The following is a 13,120-nucleotide window of genomic DNA, read 5'->3' on the forward strand; positions in this document are numbered from 1 at the left end:
CTACATCAAAAACCAATGATGTAATATATGGTGATTAACATAACAATAAAATTATTTAAAATAAAGAAGTCTGGTTTGATTAGAATAGGGAATCTTCCTACTAAAAGATTGGGATAAATAGTACTATCTGGGCCAAATTCTAGAAAGCTTTAATTGTCATATTAAGGAATTGGGGGGGACACAGATTTGGGGTCAAGTACTTTATGCATATTATCTTGCTTATTTCTCACAATGGTTTTATGGAGTAGGTAAAATTATCCCAGTTTGGGGATAAATAATCTAAGTCTAAAAAGATAAGTTACTTACCTAAAGCTATATGGCTAGTTCATGTCAGAGACAAAGTTTAAACCCATGGCTTCTACCACCATAGCCTGGCGTTTTGATGGACCACCGACATTTTCTACACTGGGCCAACTGAGAGCCTCAGTAGATTTTTGGGAAAGGGATTACCTTATCCAAAGCAGCATCTTAAGAAATCAGAGTTAGTGGAAGTGCAGGGTATACCTGGGCTGGCCAAACTAATTTAGGGAAACTCTATAAGTTGGACCTCAAAGCAGATGCCAGAGACTTTAAGGCTTTCTGGTATACTTTTGCAGACAGGACAATTCTTCATTACCAGGGTGTTTGGTATGGCTCACGTCTGAAGGCACCACTATAATTAGTTAATCCTTATTCCAATTTGGAGGGAGGATAATTATAAGTGGGAAGGCTAAACATGCCAACATCCAGATCTCAGGGAAAGTAGGCAGAAAGCAAGATTTTGAATAGTGCTGGAACTATTAATCACCATGTCCATAGCTACTATTGCTACTAATTGTGTCATCTGAAGTGGCATCTTATTTTGTCATTCACTACTGGCCCCATCTAACCTCACCAAACAAAATCTCTTTGAATATGCATCAATGCTGCAATCTGACATTTAAGATAAATATATCATGGAAAAGATCTTTTTTTGTTCCTGTTGTCTTAATTGTTCTTATTCTTGTCTTTATTGAGGTATAATTAATATACCATATAATTCATCCATTATAAGGGTACAGTTCTGTGATTTTTAGTAAATTATAGTTTTACACTATCACCACAATCCAGTTTTAGAACATTCCATCATCCCATGGGTACGGGGAACACAAAGTTCGGGCAATTTTCAAGTCTGCCCTGACTTTTACTTTCCCTTCTGTGTTGTGTTTACCATGAGCATTTGTGCAGCTTCAAGGTTGTTCAAGAGTGTATGACTGGCTTGAGCCTTCTCAGGTCTCTACTGAGCCTGCACCCAGTCTCAGCCAGGAATATGTTTGTCCCAGCTAAGCAACTGCAGGCCCTCCTTACTTGCCAACCTCTGTGATGAATGTTTCCACAGACAATACTTCCAGATGTGGGCACTGCCCACTTTTCCAAATTGAGTCCTTTGACCATGACAGAGAAATTTCCAATCCTCCTTAGAGTATGGCCTAACCTAACAGACCCCTGCATTCACCAAGCTTGGGGGAAGATGGAACAACCACAGCACATCACAGATTCCCATTCTTTTTACCCAAAGTTCAGCAGTTTTTTAAGCATAGCAGTTTTGAGATTGTTGTATGTCTTTGGTCAATTTCCAAAACACTGAAATGGTTGTGTCAGTCTTGTCCAGCTTTATGTTTGTTTTTTAAAAATAGGATTTACCAATACACTTCTTCCAACATAGCCAAAAGTAGATTTTAATTGACAAATATTAGTTTTTCAATCATATAACCCTCGTACTGTCAGGCACAATAAATATGGTATTATTTTCATACATCATTGGACTCATTAGATGAACACCTAACTCTGTGTGTGTGTGTGTGTGTGTGTGTGTGTGTGTGTGTGTGTGTGTTTTGAAAGGATTAGATGGAGAGCCATTCCTGTACTTAGGGATACTTGCCAAAAGGAAGTGTCTAACAAAGAAAATAATCGGATAGTGTATTTTAGGGAATCACTAGAAAATCATTTATATGGGAAAAATGTTGTCTAGGTTCTGACACTGGCTAGCTCTGTGACTTTGGGAAAAGCACAGCACATCTCTTTGGGCCTTAGAAAGTCAGGCCAGATTATTTAAAGCATCCTTTCCAATTCCAACATAAATTATGGTTCAAATGTTCTTGATATCCTGATTGTATGTTCTGACTCAGACATCAGACTGCTGTAATGTTGCCTCTTTTTTTTTTTTTGTAATGTTGCCTCTTAATCTGCCCTTTATTTTATAATACTGGTAGTTAATTGAGTGCTTAGTATGTGGTAGGCCCAATGTTGTGATCTTCATACACATTATGTCACTCAGTCCTCACAACAACCTTATTATGTGATTCATACTGTTATTGAATGCCCAACATTGAACAAGCATGGTCCAGGTTCTGGGGATATAGCAGTGAAAACCAGGTAGAAATCCATGCCCTCTAGGGCTTATATTCTAGTAGCAAGAAACAGACAATATTCTATAAATTAAATCAGGAAAGGGGATGAGTTTTGGGGTGAAGGATTCACTTAGAAGAATTTAAGCTCTGAGATATATCACTATTACCTTCTTCCATTTGCATTTTTAAAAACTGAGACACAATGAGATGAAGTAATTTGTCTATACCATAAAGTTGGAACTTGAAGCCAAACCTTTGTAGAAGCCAAAAAATGGACTCTAAAGCAGTCCTGGCTAGGGAAATATTTTATTCACCTATATATTCATTTACTAAATTCTTACAAAGCCATTCTTTAATCCTATAAATATCTGATGAGTACCTTCTGCCTGTCAGGCTCTATACTGGGTGCTGGAGACAGAAAGATGAATACCAAACACATCTTGTCCCTGAGAAATATTCAATGTAGTGGGCAACACAAATGTAAAAACTAATAATGGCAATGATGGTAAGAGACTTGATATAATAGAAGTAGTGGGTAGAGATGGGGCACAAGGGAGGAAACAAATCCTTAAGTCAAAGACATCTTGAATTGAGAATCAAAATATGGATACAGAGACTGAGACACATGATGAGTCCTGACAGTTTTGTGTGGTTCCAGATGACAAGAGCACAGAATCAGCCTAAGAAGAACAGAAGGAGTAGTGATGGAGAAAGAAGGAGAGGTAGGTGGAGGCTGACCCAGGAGTGCCTTGAATGCCAACCTAAAGAATTTGGACTTTATCCTGAGGGCAGTGAGGAACCAGGCAGGAAGGATCATGATCATTTTGTCACTTAGCTCTTCCATCTCCAGGCTGCACCTGCTAATGACAGCAGATCTAGAAGTCAGGTTAACTCCTGCCTGTCTTTCCAGTTGGCTTTTTTTTCCCTTATAGACAAAGATAATTGTTAGCCAAAAGTACCTGAAGGAAGATTACCACCACAACACCATATATAAGAATGAGAATGCCATAGAAATGCCTAGAAAAGCTGGTCTCTCTGATCTTAACAACTAACACAGTCTCTAGAGTTGGCAAAGACTATAGGGGTCACATTCAAATTTAGCAAATATATTAGGAATCTCCTATGGGCAAGGACCTAAATTGTATAGACCAATATCTTCTCTTAACATTCCAGAAATACAACTTTTCAGCCTCTGCTCACACATTTCTTGAGGCAGCCTGAGCCCCATATCCAAGAGAAAAAATTTCCACCATTCCCGGAAAGAGCCACGTCCCCGTAACCTTTCTCCTTGACTCTAGCTCCTCCCTCTGGGTCTGCTTCCCTTGTACTTGCTTCTATAGCCCTGGGACATGTCTGTGAAGACAGCAAGCCAGTGACTACACCCCCCTCATGAGTCCTCTCCAGGCTAGTCCCTTCCTTCCTCCTCTGCCCCCATAATTCTACATTTCTGCAAATTCTGTGGTTTCTAAATTTTGTGCCTTCTTTGTTGTTCTCTGGACATAATCTAGGTTGTTAACTTCTTTTATAAAATATCAGAACTGAATGTAAAATTTTATAGGCAATATAAGCCTCCTACAGCAGAATAGGATTATTGTCTCTCTTGCTCTGAATGCTAAATCTCTAGAAATGTAACAAGAGTTTATATTAGCTTCTTTTAGCAGTGAAGTCTTCCTGTAGTTGATTTTTGTTGTCATTAAATAAGGCTATTTAATTCCTCTGATATTTTTAAATGGACCTTTTATTTTTAAATAATTTTAGATTTAGAAAAAAACAAGTTGTTGGGGCGCCTGGGTGGCTCAGTTGGTTAAGCGACTGCCTTCGGCTCAGGTCATGATCCTGGAGTCCCAGGATCGAGTCCCACATCGGGCTCCCTGCTCAGCAGGGAGTCTGCTTCTCCCTCTGACCCAACCCCTTCTCATGCTCTCTCTCTCTCTCATTCTCTCTCTCAAATAAATAAAATCTTTTAAAAAAAAAAAAAAAAAAACAAGTTGACCACCTGTGGGTGCCATCATGGCAGACACAGCCAGTCAGGTGCTCCTGAGCTCCGGTCTCACCTTGTGTCCCAGCTACTCATGTACATGAAAGTGCTCATCCAGGTGGAATATAAGCCTCTTCCTCCAACAATAGGACAAAATATTTTGGGGCAACAATTATGTCAGCTTCCTGGTCTGTTTTGTTATGCTTAGCAGTTTGTGAGCATTGATGGGAAGCATGGGTTGTTCATGGTCTTAACTCCAAGACTGTGTTCAGGAGTCCTTGGAACTGGTCCATGGTAATGTTTTACAGCTTTACCAGTAGTGTGAAAAGGTTGAGGAAATAGAACCTGGAAATGTACAGAAAGAAGTCACATCTTCCTTCAACCAAGTTATCAAGGAGAAAAATCGAGAGACAATGGCTTGTTCTGCTGCTGCCCTCATCACACATCCTTTTCACGTGATCACTCTGAGATCTGTGGTACAATTCACTGGCAAAGAACCCAAGTACTGTGGACTTTGTGACTCCATAGTAACCATGTTTCAGGAAGAGGGCATCCTAGGATTTTTGTGGGTCTTATTCCTCACCTCCTAGGTGACATCATTTCTTTGTGGCTCTGAAACTCACCAGCCTACCTTGACAATACCTATGCACTGGACAGTGGGGTTTTCACCATGTATGAAATGAAAGTTATTCCCAAGCTGTCATAGGATTTTTTTGCCAATATGTTGACCTACAGCTTTGTGCTTATCTCTAATCTTATGGCTGTCAACAACTGTGGGCTTGCTGGTGGATCCCTTCCTTACTCCCCAATATATACTTCTTGGATAGATTGCTGGTGTATGCTACAAAAAGAGAGAAATATGAGCTGAGGAAATTGTTTGTTTTTCCAAAAGTTCCCCTTTGGGAAGACTTATTGTTGTAACCTAAGAATGTTAATTTGAAGATGTGGGGCAGGGACAGTGACATTACTATTGTCCCAGATGCACAGAATTGTGGGAGAGAATGTTGATTTCTATATAATGTGGCATACTTTTTAAATAATCATTTAATCTTGAGAAAATGGAAAAAAGATTGAAAGGATAATTTTACCAAGTTTCCTCTAATGTTAGAATCATATACAACCATGGAGCATTTGTCAAAACAAATAAATTAACATTGATAAAATTACTATTCACTAAACTACAAAATTATATTCAGATTTCATCAGTTTTTCCACTGATGTTCTTTTTCTGTCCCAGGATCCAATCCAGGATACCACATTAGCCTATAAATTTTACAAGTATAATTGTGACCCCTTACGGTTGTCCTACTATTGGTTTTAATCCTTTGTTCTAACTTGCTGTGATCATTTTGATTCTTGGATTCTCTTATCTGTATTATCAGTGTCTTCACTAAGATTTTTAAAAATATATACTTTTTAAGCATTAATTTAAATATATAAGTGTTTAGCAAGATTGAGACCTGAGACCAAGGACAGAGATCCATGCATATTACCAGAGACTTCTCTGGAATGCCTAGATTAGCATTTTTTAAAATCAATTCTATATCAGTCCCTGAGTTTGATTATGCTACTAACTGCAGTAGCATAAGTCATCTAAGTGAACAAGATTTTACCTGCCTCCAAGTCAACTCAGTTAAATTCAATTTAGTTTAGGAGCAAAGTGGGCAAGTGTAAGGAGATTGGAAGAATTTAAGATTTGGAGCCTGGCAGCTTCTACAACAGTCCTTATGTGGACTTGTGAAGAAAAGCCAAGATCTCAGAAAGTAGCTAGAGGGAACTGATGGCCCTGTAGACAGGCAAGTTAGAGGACAGAAGACAGTAACACAGAAAAGAAACTAGAGAGGGCCAGCACCATTCTTATCAGCAGGGTAACTTCAAAATAAAGTAGCTCCCTTCCATTCTTTCTATTCCTTCTGCATTGTTCTTTCTTCCCCTTTGAAGTAAAACATCATGGAATTGCAGCTGGCAACATGATGAAACAAATGTATGAAAAATAATTACATCTTTTTGGCTGAGTTTTAAATTGAGTAATTGTTTGAAGTTAGTAATCTCAATTATCATTCCCTAATCCACCTCTCAGGAGAGTTCTGTGGACCCCCATCTGCACCAAACCTTGTCCTGATCAGACAATCTAAATTAAACAAGCTTAGTAGTTTTGGCTCCCTTCCAGCAGGCCACTTCACAAGTCACTACTCTCTTGGCATTGTTTTTGCTATTCCCTCCAAAAAGGGTCTCAATTAATTGGAGGCAGATATATCCTCCCAGCATCTGGTGAGGGACTTCCAACTTACCCAACTGCTACAGGAGGCTCATCCATTCCAAACCTCAGCCCTGGGTGAGCAAGGGCCTGAAGAGGAGATACTGGGAATTGTGACCCTGGGTTCTCCACTGCTAGAACAAGGAGGCACATGTCTAATTTACTCATGCTGCAGAGACAGACTCAGATTACGATACACCTGCTCCAGACCTGGGTTTTCTAGTCCAGTGATGTATCACCATCACTCCAGTTGCCCATGCCAGAAACCTGTCCTATTTAACTTCTTTTTATTCACTCCTTGCATGCTATCTGTTACCAAGTATGATTGAGGCTATAACTCAATATCCTTAGAATCTATCCCTTCCTTTAAAAAGATAAAAAAAAAAAAAAAAAAGAATCTATCCCTTCCTTATCTCTGCTGCCAATGCCCTAGTTCAAACTATCAGCATCTCTCAGGGAATTACAACAGCTTCTTTAGCCAACAGGTATGAGATGTGAGGTGAAAAGGCCTCTATGCTCTCTCTCTATTCTGCTCACCTAATTACGTCAGCATTACAGTGGCTGCCATAAAGTCCCATCCTTTCTCCTAACCTTGTGTTTCCCTCACTGCCTCACTGATCCTCTGGTACCTGCCTGCCCAAGAGACAGTAGACTTTTCAATGAACACTACTCAGCTAGCTTGGCAGATGGCATCCTTGGTGCTAACAGATTTCTATTTTTAGGCCATTTTTTCCTCTTCCTTTTATAAAAAGACATGTTTTGAGCCTTATGCCATCAATCTATATAACCCTCTGCCATTCCTTATTGCTGTCATCTGCTGACTTCTTGGACAATTCCCTCAATCATGGAGAGCTTTGGTCCATAATTGTCTTTTCTGCTACTCTGCTGCCACCATATTGAATAATTTGAGTATCCATGAAAATGACTCAACTGAACACCCTGTCCTCTCAGTGGATTAAGATAAAATAACAAATTCTTAACTTGGTCTACAAGATCCTGCATAATCTGGCCTCTGCCTGCTTTTTCAGCCTGTCTCATATTCCTGTCATTTTGCTCTCTCTGCTCTACCCACACTGGCCTCCCTACAGTTCTTTCTTTCAGCCATGGATTTTCTCTCCAACTTGTATACAGACTGGCCTATGTACCTGAAATGTTCCTTCTTGATGGCCCTTTGCCTAGCTACTTTCTATTCTGCTTTCAGGATCCAATTTGAACATCACTTCCTCCTGGGATTCTTCCCTGATATACTATTCCCCAGACTAGTTTGAGAACTTCTGTTACATGAGTCTATAATATACTGTTTCCCCTTTAAAACACTTGTCACTCTTTTGATTACTCATTCTCTATCTATTTTCCTCCATTCATACGTTTAGGGAATATTTTTGTATTTAGGGTATGTATAAGAGTGGGGGCAGGTGGAGAGGCATGCAGTTACAGCCAAAATTCCTTCTGGTACCTCTTGGTATCGTCATACTTTTCACTTTCTCTGAAGCCATATTTCCATTTTGTTAAATCAGAAGGTATATAACATTAGGACACAAGGTCATTTCTTTTATGTGAGTCAGAGAATGTCAAAGCCAACAAGAACCTTAAGTTCTTCAAGTCCTGGGATTTAAAACCATGTTATCTATATCCTTAAGGAGGGATTTAGGCTATGAACATGCCTAAAGGCATGCCATTGAGGAGGCAGGAAAAAGAGGGACGTCTGTGAAGTCAGGGCTTTGGCCTCTTTTATATTCCCTGCCGTGCACACCATGCATGCCAGGCCCTATTCACTGGCCTTCCTTATAGACTTAGTTTAAAGAAAGGACTCAGCTGTTAACAGTGTTTGCAAACTTCTCTCTCTTCCTGCAGCTGGAAACATTGGGGCCCAGAGAGGGGAGGGAACTTTCCTGAGACACCCAGTGAGTTAGTGGGACAGTGCTAGCTGGAAGCCCAGCTGGTAACACCTCAATTGTCCACTGTAGCCCACTGCCTCTCACTCCCAAATCTGTCAGAAAACTGCAAAGTTTTCTTATTTGTCTATTCTTTCTGCAAACATTAACTAAATACCTACAAGGCAGTGAGAATAAAATTAGATACCTAAGACCGTAGTGTGAGCTGTATGGTTTAAAATCCTGACTCTGCCACTCATTAACTATGTAACCTTTGACCAATTATTTAACCACTCTTCCCTCACAGATTAGTGCTCCCCATCCCCCCACTTCAAAAAATATCCATAGAAACTCCCTATCCAGTTATAATTTAACTAGGAAGATGATCAGGGCTAGAGCCATACTGGGGTTTTAATTTTGGCTCAGCCACTTATATCTTTGACATGTCAAATAACCTTTTTTTTTCCTTTATGCCTCTTTTTAAAAAATTTTTTATTGTTATGTTAATCACCATACATTACATCATTAGTTCTTGATGTAGTGTTCCATGATTCATTGTTTGTGCATAACACCCAGTGCTCCACGCAGAATGTGCCCTCTTTAATACCCATCACCAGGCTAACCCATCCCCCCACCCTCCTCGCCTCTAGAACCCTCAGTTTGTTTTTCAGAGTCCATCCTCTCTCATGGTTCGTCTCTCCCTCTGACTTACGCCCCTTCATTCTTCCCCTCCTGCTGTCTTCTTCTTTTTCTTTTTTCTTAATACATGTTGCATTATTTGTTTCAGAAGTACAGATCTGTGAATCAACAGTCCTGCACAATTCACAGCGCTCACCATAGCACATACCCTCCCCAATGTCTATCACGCAGCCGCCCCATCCTTCCCACCCCCCACCACTCCAGCAACACTCAGTTTGTTCCCTGAGATTAAGAATTCCTCATATCAGTGAGGTCATATGATACTTGTCTTTCTCTGATTGACTTATTTCACTCAGCATAACACCCTCCAGTTCCATCCACGTCGTTGCAAATGGCAAGATCTCATTCCTTTGGATGGCTGCATAATATTCCATTGTGTATATATACCACTTCTTCTTTATCCATTCATCTGTTGATGGACATCTTGGTTCTTTCCACAGTTTGGCTATTGTGGACATTGCTGCTATAAACATTGGGGTGCACGTACCCCTTCGGGTCCCTACATTTGTATCTTTGGGGTAAATACCCAGTAGTGCAATGGCTGGATCGTATGGTAGCCCTATTTTCAACTTTTTGAGGAACGTCCATACTGTTTTCCAGGGTGGTTGCACCAGCTTGCATTCCCACCAACAGTGTAGGAGGGTTCCCCTTTCTCTGCATCCCCGCCAACATCTGTCCTTTCCTGACTTGTTAATTTTAGCCATTCTGAGGGGTGTGAGGTGGTATCTCATTGAGGTTTTGATTTGGATTTCCCTGATGCCGAGCGATGGTGAGCACTTTTTCATGTGTCTGTTGGACATTTGGATGTCTTCTTTGGAAAAATATCTGTTCATGTCTTCTCCCCATTTCTTAATTGGATTATTTGTTCTTTGGGTGCTGAGTTTGAAAAGTTCTTTATAGATTTTGGATACTAGCCCTTTATCTGATATGTCATTTGCAAATATTTTCTCACATTCTGTCGGTTGTCTTTTGGTTTTGTGGACTATTTCTTTTGCTGTGGAAAAGCTCTTTATCTTGATGAAATCCCAATAGTTCATTTTTGCCCTTGTTTCCCTTGCCTTTGGCGATGTTTCTAGGAAGAAGTTCCTGTGGCTGAGGTCGAAGAGGTTGCTGCCTGTCTTCTCCTTTAGGATTTTGACGGATTCCTGTCTCACGTTTAGGTCTTTCAACCATTTGGAGTCTATTTTTGTGTGTGCTGTAAGGAAATGGTCCAGTTTCATTCTTCTGCATGTGGCTGTCCAATTTTCCCAACACCATTTGTTGAAGAGACTGTCTTTTTGCCATTGGAGAGTCTTTCCTGCTTTGTCGAAGATTAGTTAACCATAGATTTGAGGGTCCATTTCTGGGCTCTTGATTCTGTTCCGTTAATCTATGTGTCTGTTTTTGTGCCAGTACCATACTGTCTTGATGATGACAGCTTTGTAATAGAGCTGGAAGTCCGGAATTGTCATGTCACCAGCTTTGCTTTTCTTTTTCAATATTCCTCTGGCTATTCGGGGTCTCTTCTGGTTCCATACAAATTGTAGGATTATTTGTTCCATTTCTTTGAAAAAGGTGGATGGTATTTTGATGGGGATTGCATTGAATGTGTAGATTGCTCTAAGTAGCCCTGACATCTTCACAATGTTTGTTCTTCCAATCCATGAGCATGGAAAGTTTTTCCATTTCTTTGTGTCTTCCTCAATTTCTTTCATGAGTATTTTATAGTTTTCTGAGTACAGATCCTTTGCCTCTTTGGTTAAATTTATTCCTAGGTATCTTATGGTTTTGGGTGCAATTGTAAATGGGATCGACTCCTTGATTTGTCTCTCTTCTGTCTTGTTGTTGGTGTATAGGAATGCCACTGATTTCTGTGCATGGATTTTATATCCTGCTACTTTCCTGAATTCCTGTATGAGTTCTAGCCATTTTGGGGTGGAGTCTTTTGGGTTTTCCACATACGGTATCATATCATCTGCAAAGAGTGAGAGTTTGACTTCCTCTTTGCCGATCTGGATGCCTTTGATTTCTTTTTGTTGTCTGATTGCTGTGCCTAGGACTTCTAATACTATGTTGAATAGCAGTGATGAGCGTGGACAGCCCTGCCACGTTCCTGACGTTAGGGGAAAAGCTCTCAGCTTTTCCCCATTGAGAATGATATTCGCTGTAGGTTTTTCAAAGATGGCTTTTATGATATTGAGGTATGTACCCTCTATCCCTATACTCTGAAGAGTTTTGATCAAGAAAGGATGCTGTACTTTGTCAAATGCTTTTTCTGCATCTATTGAGAGGATCATATGATTCTTGTTCTTCTTTTGTTAATGTACTGTATCACGTTGATTGATTTGCGGATGTTGAACCAGCCTTGCAGCCCAGGGATAAATCCCACTTGGTCATGGTGAATAATCCTTTTAATGTACTGTTGGATCCTATTGGCTAGGATTTCGGTGAGAATTTTTGCATCCATGTTCTTCAAGGATATTGGTCTGTAATTCTCCTTTTTGATGGGGTCTTTGTCTGGTTTTGGGATCAAGGTAATGGTGGCCTCATAAAAAGAGTTTGGGAGTTTTCCTTCCATTTCTATTTTTTGGAACAGTTTCAGGAGAATAGGTATTAATTCTTCTTTAAATGGCTGATAGAATTCCCCTGGGAAGCCATCTGGCCCTGGGCTTTGTTTGTTGGGAGATTTTTGATGACTGCTTCAATTTCCTTAGTGGTTATAGGTCTGTTCAGGTTTTCTATTTCTTCCCGGTTCAATTTTGGTAGTTGATACATCTCTCGGAAAGCACCCATTTCTTCCAGGTTATCTAATTTGCTGGCATAGAGTTGCTCATAATATGTTCTTATAATTGTTTGTATTTCTTTGGTGTTGGTTGTGATCTCTCCTCTTTCATTCATGACTTTGTTGATTTGGGTCCTTTCTCTTTTCTTTTTGATACATCTGGCCAGGGGTTTATCAACTTGTGAATTCTTTCAAAGAACCAGCTCCTAGTTTCGTTGATCTGTCTATTGTTCTTTTGGTTTCTATTTCATTGGTTTCTGCTCTGATCTTTATTATTTCTCTTCTCCTGCTGGGCTTAGGCTTTATTTGCTGTTCTTTGTCCAGCTCCTTTAGGTGTAGGGTTAGGTTGTGTATTTGAGACCTTTCTTCTTTCTTGAGAAAGGCTTGTATTGCTATATACTTTCCTCTCAGGACGGCCTTTGTGGTATCCCAAAGATTTTGAACAGTTGTGTTTTCATTTTCATTGGTTTCCATGAATTTTTTTAATTCTTCTCTAATTTCCTGGTTGACCCTTTCATTCTTTAGTAGGATGTTCTTTAGCCTCCATGTATTTGAGTTCTTTCCGACTTTCCTCTTGTGATTGAGTTCTAGTTTCAAAGCATTGTGGTCTGAAACATGCAGGGAATAATCCCAATCTTTTGGTCCCGGTGAGACCCGATTTGTGACCTAGGATGTGATCTATTCTGGAGAATGTTTCATGGGCACTAGAGAAGAATGTGTATTCCGTTGCTTTGGGATGGAATGTTCTGAATATGTCTGTGGAGTCCATTTGGTCCAGTGTTTCATTAAAAGTCTTTATTTCCTTGTTGATCTTTTGCTTAGATGATCTGTCCATTTCAGTTAGGGGGGTGTTAGAGTCCCCCATTATTATTGTATTGTTGTCCATGTGTTTCTTTGCTTTTGTTATTAATTGCCTTATATAATTGGCTGCTCCCATGTTAGGGGCATAGATATTGACAATTGTTAGATCTTCCTGTTGGATAGACCCTTTAAGTAGGATATAGTGTCTTTCCTCATCTCTTATTACAGTCTTTGTTTTAAAATCTAATTTGTCTGATAGAAGGATTGCCACTCCAGCTTTCTTTTGGTGTCCATTAGCATGGTAAATGGTTTTCCACCCCCTCACTTTCAATCTGGGGGTGTCTTTGGGTCTAAAATGAGTCTGTTGCAGAGAGCATATTG

General features: G+C 39.9%; 1 protein-coding gene and 1 pseudogene across 1 annotated transcript in view; both read left to right on the plus strand.

Annotated features, from left to right (window-relative positions):
- Nucleotides 1–13,120, plus strand: part of AGBL4 (AGBL carboxypeptidase 4) — a 1,510,278-nt gene that overhangs the window by 1,024,566 nt on the left and 472,592 nt on the right. The window lies entirely within an intron of this gene.
- Nucleotides 4,380–5,287, plus strand: LOC114212057 (mitochondrial carrier homolog 2 pseudogene; annotated as a pseudogene).

This window comes from Eumetopias jubatus, unplaced genomic scaffold, assembly GCF_037043125.1.
Source record: "Eumetopias jubatus isolate StellerSeaLion01/CBP00866 unplaced genomic scaffold, mEumJub1_p1.0 scaffold_4, whole genome shotgun sequence".
Taxonomy (NCBI): domain Eukaryota; kingdom Metazoa; phylum Chordata; class Mammalia; order Carnivora; family Otariidae; genus Eumetopias; species Eumetopias jubatus.